Genomic DNA, 16,412 nt, shown 5'->3' on the forward strand with positions numbered 1-16,412 from the left:
TCGCACCAAGCCTACGGTGTGCGTCGCCAGCCCGGTCCGGCCTGTCCCTGCTCCTCGCACCAAGCCTACGGTGTGCGTCGCCAGCCCGGTCCGGCCTGTCCTTGCTCCACGCACCAAGCCTACGGTGTGCGTCGCCAGCCCGGTCCGGCCTGTCCCTGCTCCTCGCACCAAGCCTACGGTGTGCGTCGCTAGCCCGGTCCGGCCTGTCCCTGCTCCTCGCACCAAGCCTACGGTGTGCGTCGCCAGCCCGGTCCGGCCTGTTCCTGCCACTCGCACCAAGCCAGGGGTGCGAGTCGTCAGCCCGGTTCGGCCCGTTCCTACTCCACGCACCAAGCCAGGGGTGCAAGTCGTCAGTCCAGCACAACCCGTGCCTGGGTCACCGGTGCCTGGTAAGGTACCGGTCAACTGCTCCACTACGGAGCTGAAGCTAACCGCTCCTGCTACGTCCAGTTCAGCTCCAGCCAGCGGGGCCAGACCGGACCAGGGGCGCTATGGGGGGTTTATTGGAGGGTGGTGGGAAAGGCCGGAGCCAGAACCGCCGCCGAGGAGGAATGCCCACCCAGCCCTCCCCTGTTTTGTTCTAATGGAGGCGCGGTCGCAGTCCGCGCCTTTAGGGGGGGGTACTGTCACACCCTGGCTCTGGGACTCTATATGTTGAGCCAGGGTGTGTTCATTCTATGTGGTATATTTCTATGTTGGGGGTTCTAGTTCTTCTGTTTCTTTGTTGGCCTGAGTGACTCCCAATCAGAGGCAACGAGTGTCAGCTGTGGCTGGTTGTCTCTGATTGGGAGCCATATTTAAACTGTCTGTGTTCCCTTGGTGTTTGTGGGTTTTTGTTCCAGTTGGTCATTGTTACCTAGGACGTTACGAGTCGTTTTGTTGTTTTGTATCGTGTTTGCACTTTAACTAATTAAAGTATGTTCGCTCAACACGCTGCGCCTTGGTCCTCCTCTCTTCCCGACGATCGTGACAATCCCACCAAAACAGGTTGAAATTTCAGGCGGTCTTTTCAAACAGCTATTACACTAAAAGGGCATTATCATAATTTTCATAGTATTATTCCAACCTCATAGTGTGGAAATATAAAACACAGGAAAATCTAGTTTTTGACTGCACTGGGCCTTTAATTTAAATATATTTTGCAAAAGATTTATCATGAATGTTTGAATAAAATGTTGGCTTTTGGTAATTCAGATGACATTAGCCTTACACCAATTTCATATCTGTCTGAACTGAGGGTAAGCTTTTCACCTACATTTAGCACATGCATTGTTTATTAGATATACTACTGTTAGACCCCCCCAAAAAGACCAAACTACACCAGTACCTCCTGTTAAGGGTCATCCACACCAAAGACAATAACTAAAACGATAACTATAACAATAAATGATACATACAGTGGGGAGAACAAGTATTTGATACACTGCCGATTTTGCAGGTTTTCCTACTTACAAAGCATGTAGAGGTCTGTAATTTTTTATCATAGGTACACTTCAACTGTGAGAGACAGAATCTAAAACAAAAATCCAGAAAATCACATTGTATGATTTTTAAGTAATTAATTTGCATTTTATTGCATGACATAAGTATTTGATCACCTACCAACCAGTAAGAATTCCGGCTCTCACAGACCTGTTAGTTTTTCTTTAAGAAGCCCTCCTGTTCTCCACTCATTACCTGTATTAACTGCACCTGTTTGAACTCCTTACCTGTATAAAAGACACCTGTCCACACACTCAATCAAACAGACTCCAACCTCTCCACAATGGCCAAGACCAGAGAGCTGTGTAAGGACATCAGGGATAAAATTGTAGACCTGCACAAGGCTGGGATGGGCTACAGGACAATAGGCAAGCAGATTGGTGAGAAGGCAACAACTGTTGGCACAATTATTAGAAAATGGAAGAAGTTCAAGATGACGGTCAATCACCCTCGGTCTGGGGCTCCATGCAAGATCTCACCTCGTGGGGCATCAATGATCATGAGGAAGGTGAGGGATCAGCCCAGAACTACACGGCAGGACCTGGTCAATGACCTGAAGAGAGCTGGGACCACAGTCTCAAATATAACCATTAGTAACACACTACGCCGTCATGGATTAAAATCCTGCAGCGCACGCAAGGTCTCCCTGCTCAAGCCAGCGCATGTCCAGGCCCGTCTGAAGTTTGCCAATGACCATCTGGATGATCCAGAGGAGGAATGGGAGAAGGTCATGTGGTCTGATGAGACAAAAATAGAGCTTTTTGGTCTAAACTCCACTCGCCGTGTTTGGAGGAAGAAGAAGGATGAGTACAACCCCAAGAACACCATCCCAACCGTGAAGCATGGCGGTGGAAACATCATTCTTTGGTGATGCTTTTCTGCAAAGGGGACAGAACGACTGCACCGTATTGAGGGGAGGATGGATGGGGCCATGTATCGCGAGATCTTGGCCAACAACCTCCTTCCCTCAGTAAGAGCATTGAAGATAGGTCGTGGCTGGGTCTTCCAGCATGACAACGACCCGAAACACACAGCCGGGGCAACTAAGGAGTGGCTCCGTAAGAAGCATCTCAAGGTTCTGGAGTGGCCTAGCCAGTACCAGACCTGAACCCAATAGAACATCTTTGGAGGGAGCTGAAAGTCCGTATTGCCCAGCGACAGCCCCGAAACCTGAAGGATCTGGAGAAGGTCTGTATGGAGGAGTGGGCCAAAATCCCTGCTTGCAGTGTGTGCAAACCTCGTCAAGACCTACAGGAAACGTATGATCTCTGTAATTGCAAACAAAGGTTTCTGTACCAAATATTAAGTTCTGGTTTTCTGATGTATCAAATACTTATGTCATGTAATAAAATGCAAATTAATTACTTAAAAATCATACAATGTGATTTTCTGGATTTTTGTTTTAGATTCCGTCTCTCACAGTTGAAGTGTACCTATGATAAAAATTACAGACCTCTACATGCTTTGTTAGTAGGAAAACCTGCAAAATCGGCAGTGTATCAAATACTTGTTCTCCCCACTGTAACTATAAACGTTGGCGAGCATCTACAGCAGCGGACCGTTTATCGTTTATTGTTCTGCAGTACACCTACCAATCAACTGATCAACGCATCCTACTGCACACTGTAGGCCTATTAATAAGGTGGTAACAGATCATTGTTTCAGAGTGTGTTCATTATCATAGTGACAACTGCAAATAATACTTCAATGTACATGTCATGAAAAATAATATAGAAATTAATATTAATAATGATGCTGTAGATTATGTATTAAACCACCCAGACACATCAAAGATGCAGTTGTCCTTCTGAACTGAGTTGCTGGACAGGAAGGAAACTGGATAGGGATGTCACCATGAGGCCATTGGGGATTTTAAAACAGCTACAGAGTTCAATGGTTGTGATGGGAGAAAACTGAGGATGGATCAACAACATAGTAGTTACTCCACAATAATGACCTAAATGACAGAGTGAAAAGAATAATACAAATATACAGAATATGCAACAAGGCACTAAAGTAATACTGCAAAAAAACATGGCAAAGGAATACACTTTTTGGCCTAAATGCAAAGTATTATGTTTGGGGCAAATCCAACACATTACTGAGTAACTGCCTCCGAATTTTCAAGCATGGTGCTGGCTGCATCATGGTATGGGTATGCTTGACATCGGCAAAGACTGGAGAGTTTTTCAGGATGAAAAGAAACGGGATGGAGCTAAGCACAGGCAAAATCCTAGAGGAAAACCTGCTTCAGTCTGCTTTATACCAGATACTGGGAGAGGAATTCACCTTTCAGCAGGACAATAACCTACAACACAAAGCCAAATCTACACTGGAGTTGTTTACCAAGAAGACAGTGACTGTTCCTGAATGGCCAAGTTACAGTTGACTTAAATCTGCTTAAATCTATGGCAAGACATGAAAATTGCTGTCTAGCCATAATCCCCCAACACCTTGACAGAGCTTGAAGAATAATGGGCAAATATTGCACAATACTTATCTAATCAAGGTATATAAATGTGGGAATTTTTCTTCCACTTTGACATTAGAGTGTTTTGTGTAGATCATAGACAAGAAATTACAATTAAATCCATTTTAATCCCACTTTGTAACACAACAATAGGGGATGTAGAATTTCTATAGGCACTGTAAATGCATTTTTATATGATTTGATTATTTCTATCAAATCAAAACTTGACTTCTTATGCAAATTAAAGGTTATAAAAGTATACCAGATTTTTTTTATAGAATAATTGCCATTTGTTTTGATGTTTCTATGACAATCAATGAAAAAATAATAGCAAAAAATAGATTAAAATGCAATTTTATATGAGTTGATTATTTCTATCAAATCAACACTTGACTTTTTATGAAAATCAAAGGTTGTAAAAGTAGGCAAGGCTTTGTTTTTATAATTTGAATTTTATTTGAGGTGTTTGTAATGATCAATGAAAAGGTTATTGCAGTAAACCGTTTATAAATATTGTTTTAAATAACAAATTGTGGAATAAACCACATCACTGAAACACTCAAGGGCACTTATAGCGATTGCATTTTCACCCCAGTAAAAAAAAAATATATAATTAATATATTTATATATACAGTACCAGTCAAAAGTTTGGACACACCTACTCATTCAAGGGTTTTTCTTTATTTTTTACTATTTTCTACATTGTAGAATAATAGTGAAGACATCATAACTATGAAATAACACATATGAAATCATTTAGTGACCAAAAAAGTGTTGAACAAATCAAAATATAGTTTATATTTGAGTAGCCACCCTTTGCCTTGATGACAGCTTTGCACACTCTTGGCATTCTCTCAACCAGCTTCATGAGGTAGTCACCTTGAATGCATTTCAATGAACAGGTGTGCCTTGTTAAGTTCATTTGTGGAATTTATTTCCTTCTTAATGCATTTGAGTCAGTTGTGTTGTGACAAGGTAGGGGTGGTATACAGAAGATAGCCCTATTTGGTAAAAGACCAAGTCCATTCTATGGCAAGAACAGCTCAAATAAGATGAGAAATGACAGTCCATCATTACTTTAAGACATGAAGGTCAGGCAATCCGGAAAATGTAAATAACTTTTAAAGTTTCTATGATGAAGCTGGCTCTCATGAGGACCGCCACAGGAAAGGAAGACCCAGAGTTACCTCTGCTGCAGAGGATAAGTTCATTAGACTGACCAGCCTCAGAAATCGCAGCCCAAATAAATGCTTCACAGAGTTCATGTAACAGACACATCTCAACATCAACTGTTCAGAGGAGACTGCGTGAATCAGTACACAAACCCACAGTACACAAACTGTACGTGAAAGAACTCAGCTTTTAATTTCGTTAGGTAGCTACTGCTTTGAAATGTTTCACCTACAGAACTAGAATCCTATTTAGTTTAATCTTCGTTCATAGTCTGCAGAAGAGATTGTTCTTTTGAAACATCCAATGCATACGGATCATTAAAATGACAAGTCTTCTGTTCTCCACTGAGCACTGCTCTTTTTGTTTCGATTGCTAGTACACTATAAGAAAATATGTGTATGATTTTGACTGATGATTGTTGCTCATGTCTAACAGGGAGGTCCATATTGAGTGGTGCCCAAAAGTCACACAATCACTAGGCTCTGGCAGCAACACATTGCAGTGTTCAGACCTCATCATCGCAGTGGGCCCTAATGCTGCAGGTAAGCTCACCTGAGACAACTCTTGTCGCCTCTCTCTCGCTCTCTATGGCTGCTGTATGCCATAAGGAATGACAAGCATTCTCTCCCATTGCATTTCAGGGTTTCTGTCTGCATATGTGTTGAACGCTGAGAGCTGAGCTGCAGTGGGCTGTGTGTCACTGTGGAATGAGAGGAGTCGGGGCTCCAGTAGACAGAGCAGTGTCCCACTACCTGGAGAGCCAGCCTGTCTCTTCTACAGACACATGGACAACCCAGCAGTGAGTGGCCGATCAAACTCAACACACACTAACAATTGTGCATAGGATCAACCTGGACTCAGGAATAGATGTAACATAGTAAATGTAAATCCGGGACACTCCAATTAGTATATGTTACGTTTCGTATGGTATGTATTAATTTGTGGATGTCCATCATCCATTTCTTATGATATGTTACGAATTTGCTAAACGTATTATATGTTACGAATTCCAATTTGTTGTGTGGCTACAGTTAGCGAGGTGGCTAACTTTAGCGAGTTGGCTAACGTTAGCTAGGCTAGGGGTTAAGCTTAAGAGTAAGGTTAGGGGAAGGGTAAGCTAACATGCTAAGTAGCTAAAAGGTAGTAAGTAGTTGTAAAGTTGAACACGCTGCCTTTGGATTGCTAGACATTTGCGCTATACGCCCACTGCTTAAGTTGTCCGTGATGAGATTCGAACACGCAAACTTTAGATTGCTAGACGTTCGCGTTATATACGCCCACCCATCCACCCCGACCAAACACCCTACTTTCATTTTTGCCTTAAGTCATCTTCTGTCTTAAGTAACCATACCAAACAATACATATCAAACTAATTTGAGTGTCCCGGATATATGTTTACTGTGTTACGTCTAGTCTATGAGACCAGTCTGATAGGATACACTTAATGTAAGTAAGCCTTGTCCAACCCAGAACGGGGCAGGAACCTATTCTTGGACGCTAGTCTGTCTCAGAACGCTATTCAATCGCAGGGCCTTAACCCCAAGTCAGCCCGATATTTGCTATGACTCGATCAGGGATCAAACCCTCAACCTTCCAATCTCAGAATGCACACTAACAACACATTTCATGCACCTATCTGGTGTACAGTGCATTCGGAAGGTATTCAGACCCCTTGACTTTTCCCACATTTTGTGAAGTTACAGCCTTACTCTAAAATGGATTACATAAAACATTTTCCTCATCACAATACCCCAAAATGACAAAGCAAAAACAGGTTTTTAGAATTAAAAATAAATACCTTATTTACATACACTACCAGTCAAAAGTTTGGACACACCTTTTCTTTCAAGGGTTTTTATTTATTTGTACTATCTTTTACATTGTAGAATAATAGTGAAGACATCAAAACTATGAAATAACACATATGGAATCATGTAGTAACCAAAAAAAGTGTTAAACAAGTCAGCTTTGCACACTCTTGGCATTCTCTCAACCAGCTTCATGAAGTAGTCACCTGGAATGCATTTCAATTAACAGGTGTGCCTTCTTAAAAGTTAATTTGTGGAATTTATTTCCTTCTTAATGCGTTTGAGCCAATCATTTGTGTTGTGACAAGGTAGGGGGGTATACAGAAGATAGCCCTATTTGGTAAAAGACCAAGCCCATATTATGGCAAGAACAGCTCAAATAAGCAAAGAGAAACAACAGTCCATCATTACTTTAAGACATGAAGGTCAGTCAGTACGGAGATTTTCAAGAACTTTGAAAGTTTCTTCAAGTGCAGTCGCAAAAACCATCAAGCGCTATGATGAAACTGGCTCTCATGAGGACAGCCACAGGAATGGAAGACCCAGAGTTACCTCTGCTGCAGAGGATAAGTTCATTAGAGTTACCAGCCTCTCAAATTGCAGCCCAAATTAATGCTTCACAGAGTTCAAGTAACAGACACATCTCAACATCAACTGTTCAGAGGAGACTGCGTGAATCAGGCCTTCATCAATCAATCAATCAATCAAATGTATTTATAAACCCCTTTTTACATCACCAGATGTCACAAAGTGCTATACAGAAACCCAGCCTAAAACCCCAAACAGCAAGCAATGCAGATGTAGAAGCACGGTGGCTAGGAAAAACTCCCTAGAAAGGCAGAAACCTAGGAAGAAACCTAGAGAGGAACCAGGCTCTGAGGGGTGGCCAGTCCCCTTCATACTGTGCCGGGTGGCGATTATAACAGTACATGGCCATTAAGGCCAGATTTTTCTCCAAGATGTTCAAATGTTCATAGATGACCAGCAGGGTCAGTACATCAGGAGTAAATGTCACTTGGCTTTTCATAGCCAGGCATTTAGAGGTTGAAATAGCAGGTGCGGTAGAGAGAGAGAGTTGAAAACAGCAGGTCTGTGACAAGGTAGCACGTCCGGTGAACAGGTCAGGGTTCCATAGCCGCAGGCAGAAGAGTGGAAACTGGAGCAGCAGCACGACCAGGTGGACTGGGGACAGCAAGGAGTCATCAGGCCAGGTAGTCCTGAGGCATGGTCCTAGGGCTCAGGTCCTCCTGGGAGGGGAGGGAGAGAGAGAGAATTAGAGGGAGCATACTTAAATTCACACAGGATTTGGCCGAATTGCTGCAAAGAAACCACTACTGAAGGACACCAATAAGAAGAGACTTGCTTGGGCCAAGAAACACGAGCAATGGACATTAGACCGGTGGAAATGTGTCCTTTGGTCTGGAGTCCAAATTTGAGATTTTTGGTTCCAACCGCCGTGGCTTTGTGAGACGCGGTGTGGGTGAACAGATGATCTCCGCATGTGTATTTCCCACCGTAAAGCATGGAGGAGGAGGTGTTATGGTGTGGGGGTGCTTTGCTGGTGACACTGTGATTTATTTAGAATTCAAGGCACACTTAACCAGCATGGCTTTCACAGCATTCTGCGGTGATACGCCATCCCATCTTGTTTGGGCTTAGTGGGACTATCATTTGTTTTTCAACAGGACAATGACCCAACACACCTCCAGGCTGTGTAAGGGCTATTTTACCAAGAAGGAGAGTGATGGAGTGCTGCATCAGATGACCTGGCCTCCACAATCCCCTGGCTCAACCCAATTGAGATGGTTTGGGATGAGTCGGACCATAGAGTGAAGGAAAAGCAGCCAACAAGTGCTCAGCAAATGTGGGAACTCCTTCAAGACTGTTGGAAAAGCATTCCAGGTGAAGCTGGTTGAGAGAATGCCAAGTGTGCAAAGCTGTCATCAAGTTAAAGGGTGGCTATTTTGAAGCTGGTTGAGAGAATGCCAAGAGTGTGCAAAGCTGACTTGTTTAACAATTTTTTGGTAACTACATGATTACATATGTGTTATTTCATAGTTTTGATGTCTTCACTATTATTCTACAATGTAGAAAATAGTAAAAATAAAGAAAAACCCTTGAATGAGTAGGTGTGTCCAAACTTTTGACTGGTACTGTAAGTATTCAGACTCTTTGCTATGTCGCTCGAAATTGAGCTCAGGTGCATCCTGTTTCCATTGATCATCCTTGAGATGTTTCTACAACTTGATTGGAGTCCTCCTGTGGTAAATTCAATTGATTGGACATTATTTGGATAGGCACACACCTGTCTATATAAGGTCCCACAGTTGACAGTGCATGTCAGAGCAAAAACCAAGCCATGAGGTCGAAGGAATTGCCGCAGAGCTCAGAGACAGGATTGGGTCGAGGCACAGGGGGAAGGGTACCAAAATATATCTGCAGCGTTGAAGGTCCCCAAGAACACAGTGGCCTCCATCATTCTTAAATGGAAGAAGTTTGGAAGCACCAAGACTCTTCCTAGAGCTGGCCGCCCGGCCAAACTGAGCAATCGGGGAGAAGGGCCTTGGTCAGGGAGGTGACCAAAAACCCAATGGTCACTGACAGAGCTCCAGAGTTCCTCTGTGGAGATGGGAGAACCTTCCAGAAGGAAAACCATATCTGCAGCACTCCCCCAATCAGGCCTTTATGGTAGAGTGGCCAGACAGAAGCCACTCCTCAGTAAAAGGCACATGACAGCCTGCTTGGAGTTTGCCAAAAGGCACCTAAAGGACTCTCAGACCATGAGAAACAAGATTCTCTGGTCTGATGAAACCAAGATTGAACTATTTGGCTTAAATGCCAAGTGTCACGTCTGGAGGAAACCTGGTACCATCCCTACGGTCAAGCATGGTGGTAGCATCATTCTGTGGGGATGTTTTTCAGACTGGGGAGAAGGTTCCCCTTCCAACAGGACAACGACCCTAAGCACACAGCCAAGACGTCCTGAAGCCACTCCTGCGTTAAGTCTCTTAATGTCCTTGAGTGGCCCAGCCAGAGCTCGGACTTGAACCCGATCGAACATCTCTGGAGAGACCTGAAAATAGCTGTGCAGCAACGCTCCCCATCCAACCTGACAGAGCTTGAGAGGACCTGCAGAGAAGAATAGGAGAAATCGCTGCCAAAGGTGCTTCAACAAAGTACTGAGTAAAGGGTCTGAAAACGTATGTAAATGTGATATTTCCGTTAAAATAATAAATAAATAAATTACATAAATTTATAAAAACCAGTTTTTGCTTTGTCATTATGTGGTATTGTGTGTAGATTGATGAGGGAAAAAAACAATTTCTTAAATTTTAGAATAAGGCTGTAACATAACAAAATGTGGAAAAGGTCAAGGGGTCTGAATACTTTCCGAATGCACTGTATATGGAACTTTAAGGTGTGTTTCAACAATATTTTAATTGCTTCTGAAGTCAGAGTGAAACACTGAGATATGCACCTCAGCAATTACAGCAGATTCTTTAAAGGATATTATTGTTTTCTTTTTGTAGGTTCTAATATGCCAAAGCACTTGTTACATTGCTGAGGACCAGCTGTTTCAATGGACAGAAAAGGTAATGCTCTTGTGATTGTATTGTCGTCTTGTAGAGGTTGATGCCCACTGCTTGATATGAATACATTACGCAGATGTAAGGTTATAATTGGGGAGCTATGGTGTCCAAAAACCATTTGTCAGCAATGGCTAAAGGTCTCTCACTGTCTGCTTTTCTCCCTCCTTCCCTCTGTACTAGGTGTTTGGCTGACTCCAGAATAGAGGGCTCAATGTGATGGTGCTTTCAGACAGCCCTGTGGCTGAGTACAAAACGCCAGACTACCTCTACGGTAGCACCATCCCCTTCCTACGCTCCTTCAAGAGCAGTGCCTACAAAAGCCAGGCCCTCTGCCCTGCAGTAGAGCAGCCCAACATCCTCACTGGACTGCCAGCTGCAGGTACCGCCATACTGTCTCTGCTCTCCATGGGTTCAGGAAAAACGTCATGATCATTCTTGGATTATTTTCACACAGAATGACCCAAATTGTAAAATTAATCTCTATTCTTTCCTCAGTACTGAGCCACTGCCAAGTCCATCAGATTCCAGCTGTTCTGTACCAATGTTACACTGATGTCATCAGCCCGGACTCAGTCACCATGGAAACCTGCAAACCTGCTCTGACAAGTCTAAGCAAGTTGGTTAAAGTGAGTACTGTACACAGGAGGCTGCTGAGGGGAGGATGGCTCATAATTCCTGGAACAGAGTGAATGGAATAGCATCAAACACATAGAAACCATGTGTTTGATGTATTTGGTACCATTCCACTAATTCTGCTCCAGGCATTACAACGAGCCGTCCTCCCCAATTAAGGTGCCACCAACCTCCTGTGGGACTGTACAGTATCCAATATCCCAGTATCATACAGTGAGGGAAAAAAGTATTTGATCCCCTGCTGATTTTGTAACTTTGCCCACTGACAAAGAAATGATTAGTCTATCATTTTAATGGTAGGTTTATTTGAACAGATAGGCCCTCTGTAGCTCAGTTGGTAGAGCATGGCGTTTGCAACGCCAGGGTTGTGGGTTCGTTCCCCACGGGCGGCCAGTATGAAAAAAGTATGAAAATGTATGCACTCACTAACTGTAAGTCGCTCTGGATAAGAGCGTCTACTAAAATGTAAAATGTAACAGTGAGAAACAGAATAAAAACAAAAAAATCCAGAAAAACGCATGTCAAAAATGTTATAAATTGATTTGCATTTTAATGAGGGAAATAAGTATTTGACCCCCTCTCAATCAGAAAGATTTCTGGCTCCCAGGTGTCTTTTATACAGGTAACGAGCTGAGATTAGGAGCACACTCTTAAAGGGAGTGCTCCTAATCTCAGTTTGTTACCTGTATAAAAGACACCTGTCCACAGAAGCAATCAATCAATCAGATTCCAAACTCTCCACCATGGCCAAGACCAAAGAGCTCTCCAAGGATGTCAGGGACAAGATTGTAGACCTACACAAGGCTGGAATTTGCTACAAGACCATCGCCAAGCAGCTTGGTGAGAAGGTGACAACAGTTGGTGTGATTATTCGCAAATGGAAGAAACACAAAAGAACTGTCAATCTCCCTCGGCCTGGGGCTCCATGCAAGATCTCACCTCGTGGAGTTGCAATGATCATGAGAACGGTGAGGAATCAGCCCAGAACTACACGGGAGGATCTTGTCAATGATCTCAAGGCAGCTGGGACCATAGTCACCAAGAAAACAATTGGTAACACACTACGCCGTGAAGCTCTGAAATCCTGCAGCGCCCGCAAGGTCCCCCTGCTCAAGAAAGCACATATACATGCCCGTCTGAAGTTTGCCAATGAACATCTGAATGATTCAGAGGAGAACTGGGTGAAAGTGTTGTGGTCAGATGAGACCAAAATGGAGCTCTTTGGCATCAACTCAACTCACCGTGTTTGGAGGAGGAGGAATGCTGCCTATGACCCCAAGAACACCATCCCCACCGTCAAACATGGAGGTGGAAACATTATGCTTTGGGGGTGTTTTTCTGCTAAGGGGACAGGACAACTTCACCGCATCAAAGGGACGATGGACGGGGCAATGTACCGTCAAATCTTGGGTGAGAACCTCCTTCCCTCAGCCAGGGCATTGAAAATGGGTCGTGGATGGGTATTCCAGCATGACAATGACCCAAAACACACGGCCAAGGCAACAAAGGAGTGGCTCAAGAAGAAGCACATTAAGGTCCTGGAGTGGCCTAGCCAGTCTCCAGACCTTAATCCCATAGAAAATCTGTAGAGGGAGCTGAAGGTTCGAGTTGCCAAACATCAGCCTCGAAACCTTAATGACTTGGAGAAGATCTGCAAAGAGGAGTGGGACAAAATCCCTCCTGAGATGTGTGCAAACCTGGTGGCCAACTACAAGAAACGTCTGACCTCTGTGATTGCCAACAAGGGTTTTGCCACCAAGTACTAAGTAATGTTTTGCAGAGGGTCAAATACTTATTTCCCTCATTAAAATGCAAATCAATTCATAACATTTTTGACATGTGTTTTTCTGGATTTTTTTGTTGTTATTCCGTCTCTCACTGTTCAAATAAACCTACCATTAAAATTATAGACTGATAATTTCTTTGTCAGTGGGCAAACGTACAAAATCAGCAGGGGATCAAATACTTTTTTCCCTCACTATAGGAGTGATAGAATGAACACATTTGTTTTCTTAAGAGCGGTGTGTATTTTCCTTTTGCTGATCTCTCGCTCTCCCTCCCTCCCCGCACCTTTAACCACCAGTTGGAGCCTTGTCCGAGTGCAGACGTCCTCCCAAAGGTTTGCCAAAATCAACGAGGCTCAGAGTAACCTGTATACCTAAATATGGAGGGTTTATTTTTACTCAATAGGCTTTACTTGTCTTTTATGTAAACTGTAAAATAATATGCAAGTAATGTTACATTTCAAGAAATAAAAAGTCACCCCCAAGATAACATTTTAAAAAATTGATCTTAGCTCTTAAATTGAATACGACATTTTGGTATGAGTAGCCAAATAAAGTTCTCCAACACATTCTACGAAATGATATTTAGTGAAGACCAGCTCCATTTGTTCTACAGTGACAATTTTGTTCCAAAAGTCCCTTTTGTCATAAGGAGAACATTTGCCTCAAGAACCCATAACTTCAACCATGATGGTTTTTCTACCATTTTCCAACCTGCAGCTTGATCTACCAGATGGTGACATGATGGTATAACAACCGGATGGTGGCAGTATGACACCAGACCCGAGTTTATATACTATTTGAAATCTTTCAAAGAAATTGAATGTTTTCTTTAGCCAGCCTGAAGTCCCAGTGGCGTGGGGTTTGCACTTATCAATTGGTTCAATTGCAACAGACAAGCTCAATCAAGCACAGATGAGGGTTTGAAATGATTTCAAATAGTATTTGAACCCAGGTGTGTATTGCACAAAATGCCAATGCTGATTATGTCTACATTTTCCGCATTGGGTGTAGTAAAAAAAATTAAAGAATTGGCACCTAAACAGGTTGAGGCAGGTTTACACTGCATATTCTGTTTGTTGGAATTATACTTCGAAATGTAAGTGTGTGTAATGTTATATCTAGCCTAGTTGTAAAAGAACGGACATCTGCACAGTTTCACATTGAACATCACTCTGTCGTTTAATGACATGTGCCACGCATTCTGACAACCCATTCATCCGTAACGCAGCACACTGTCGTAAACCATAACAACGTACAGTACGACGTACAGCACGTCGTACCATACATAACATGTGTACATTCAGATTTCACTTTCACTTGCTACTCTTTTTGTCTGACTTTGCGACAAGATATTGTACCAATTCACCTCATTCAACATAACATGGTAAGTTGCTAAAATCTTTTAGCATAACAAGGACATTGACATTGCGATTTAACGCCACTGAAAGTGTTTTTCTTGTCTTATATACTGTTTATTACCATACTGTGATGACAAACTCACTGACACATTTAAACTTGATAAACAACTTACTAATACTACTTTACAATAATAGGCGTACATTTCCAGGTTGTCAAAATTCGAAGGGTGCGCCTAATTTCAGTTTGAGATCAAACAAGCAATAATCATTGTACCATTTAAAGCGGTGAGAAATATATTTTCTATGTCATATTTTCAGCTCTTTGAAGCTGGTGTACAAAACCGAAAGTAAAAAGAGCAAAAATGAAACTTAAGAACGGGAAGCAAAGAAACAGCGCACATAGAACAGATCTACGGCTTCTCAGACTTGCACTCACATTTGTACGTGAATTTGGTCGGGTCGCCCAAAAAGCTGAAGGGTATAATTGCGGCCCGCAATTCGGACCGTTCCTGCATGTGGGCATTCCTGCATCTGCCCTTACGAAAAAAGATTGCAGTCAGAGTGCAGTATAACTGCAGTACACTGCAAATGCTTCATCCAAAATACCACTGTCGACTGTGGTTACTGCAGTTTCAAAATTACTATCTTTTTTTGTAAAGGTGCAGGAACCCCTTTTTAAACACTACCGGTCAAAAGTTTTAGAACACCTACTCATTCAAGGGGTTTTATTTATTTTTTACTATTTTCTACATTGTAGAATAATAGTGAAGACATCAAAACTATGAAATAACACATATGGAATCATGTAGTAACCAAAAAAGTGTTAAACAAATCAAAATATATTTTATATTTGAGATTCTTCAAATAGCCACCCTTTGCCTTGATCACAGCTTTGCACACTCTAGGCATTCTCTCAACCAGCTTCACCTGGAATGCTTTTCAAACAGTCTTGAAGGAGTTCCCACATATGCTGAGCACTTGTTGGCTGCTTTTCCTTCACTCTGCGGTCTGACTCATCCCAAACCATCTCAATTTGGTCGGGTGATTGTGGAGGCCAGGTCATCTGATGCAGCACTCCATCACTCTCCTTCTTGGTAAAATATTCCTTACACAGCCTGGAGCTGTGTTGGGTCATTGTCCTGTTGAAAAACAAATGATAGTCCCACTAAGCCCAAACCAGATGGGATGGCGTATCGCTGCAGAATGCTGTGGTAGCCATGCTGGTTAAGTGTGCCTTGAATTCTAAATAAATCACAGACAGTGTCACCAGCAAAGCACCCCCACACCATAACACCTCCTCCTCCATGCTTTACGGTGGGAAATACACATGCAGAGATCATCGGTTCACCCACACCGCGTCTCACAAGGGTTTGGAGGGACACAGGGTTTGGAGCCAAGAATCTCCAATTTGGACTCCAAACCAAAGGACAAATTTCCACCAGTCTAATGTCCATTGCTCGTGTTTCTTGGCCCAAGCAAGTCTCTTCTTCTTATTGGTGGCCTTTAGTAGTGGTTTCTTTGCAGCAATTCGACCATGAAGGCCTGATTCAAGGGCGGCAGGTAGCTTAGTGGGTAAGAGCGTTGTGCCAGTAACCGAAAGGTCGCTGGTTCTAATCCCCGAGCCGACTAGGTGAAAAATCTGTCGATGTGCCCTTAAGCAAGGCACTTAACCCTAATTGCTGATGTAAGTCGCTCTGGATAAGAGCGTCTGCTAAATGACTAAAATGTAAATGTAATTCACACAGTCTCCTCTGAACAGTTGATGTTGAGATGTGTCTGTTACTTGAACTCTGTGAAGCATTAATTTGGGCTGCAATTTCTGTGGCTGGTAACTCTAATGAACTTATTCTCTGCAGCAGAGGTAACTCTGGGTCTTCCATTCCTGTGGCGGTTCTCATGAGAGCCAGTTTCATCATAGCGCTTGATGGTTTCTGCGACTGCACTTGAAGAAACGTTCAAAGTTCTTGAAATGTTCGTATTGACTGACCTTCATGTCTTAAAGTAATGATGGACTGTCGTTTCTCTTTGCTTATTTGAGCTGTTCTTGCCATAATAGCCCTATTTGGTAAAATACCAAATCCATATCTTCTGTATACCACCCCGACCTTGTC

At 42.9% G+C, this 16,412-nt stretch overlaps 1 pseudogene; it reads left to right on the plus strand.

Moving 5' to 3' along the window:
* The first annotated feature begins 5,549 nt into the window (after positions 1 to 5,549).
* On the plus strand, positions 5,550 to 13,318 carry LOC121550634 (annotated as a pseudogene).
* The last annotated feature ends 3,094 nt before the right edge of the window (positions 13,319 to 16,412 follow it).

The sequence above is a fragment of the Coregonus clupeaformis genome, chromosome 35, assembly GCF_020615455.1.
Source record: "Coregonus clupeaformis isolate EN_2021a chromosome 35, ASM2061545v1, whole genome shotgun sequence".
Lineage (NCBI taxonomy): Eukaryota > Metazoa > Chordata > Actinopteri > Salmoniformes > Salmonidae > Coregonus > Coregonus clupeaformis.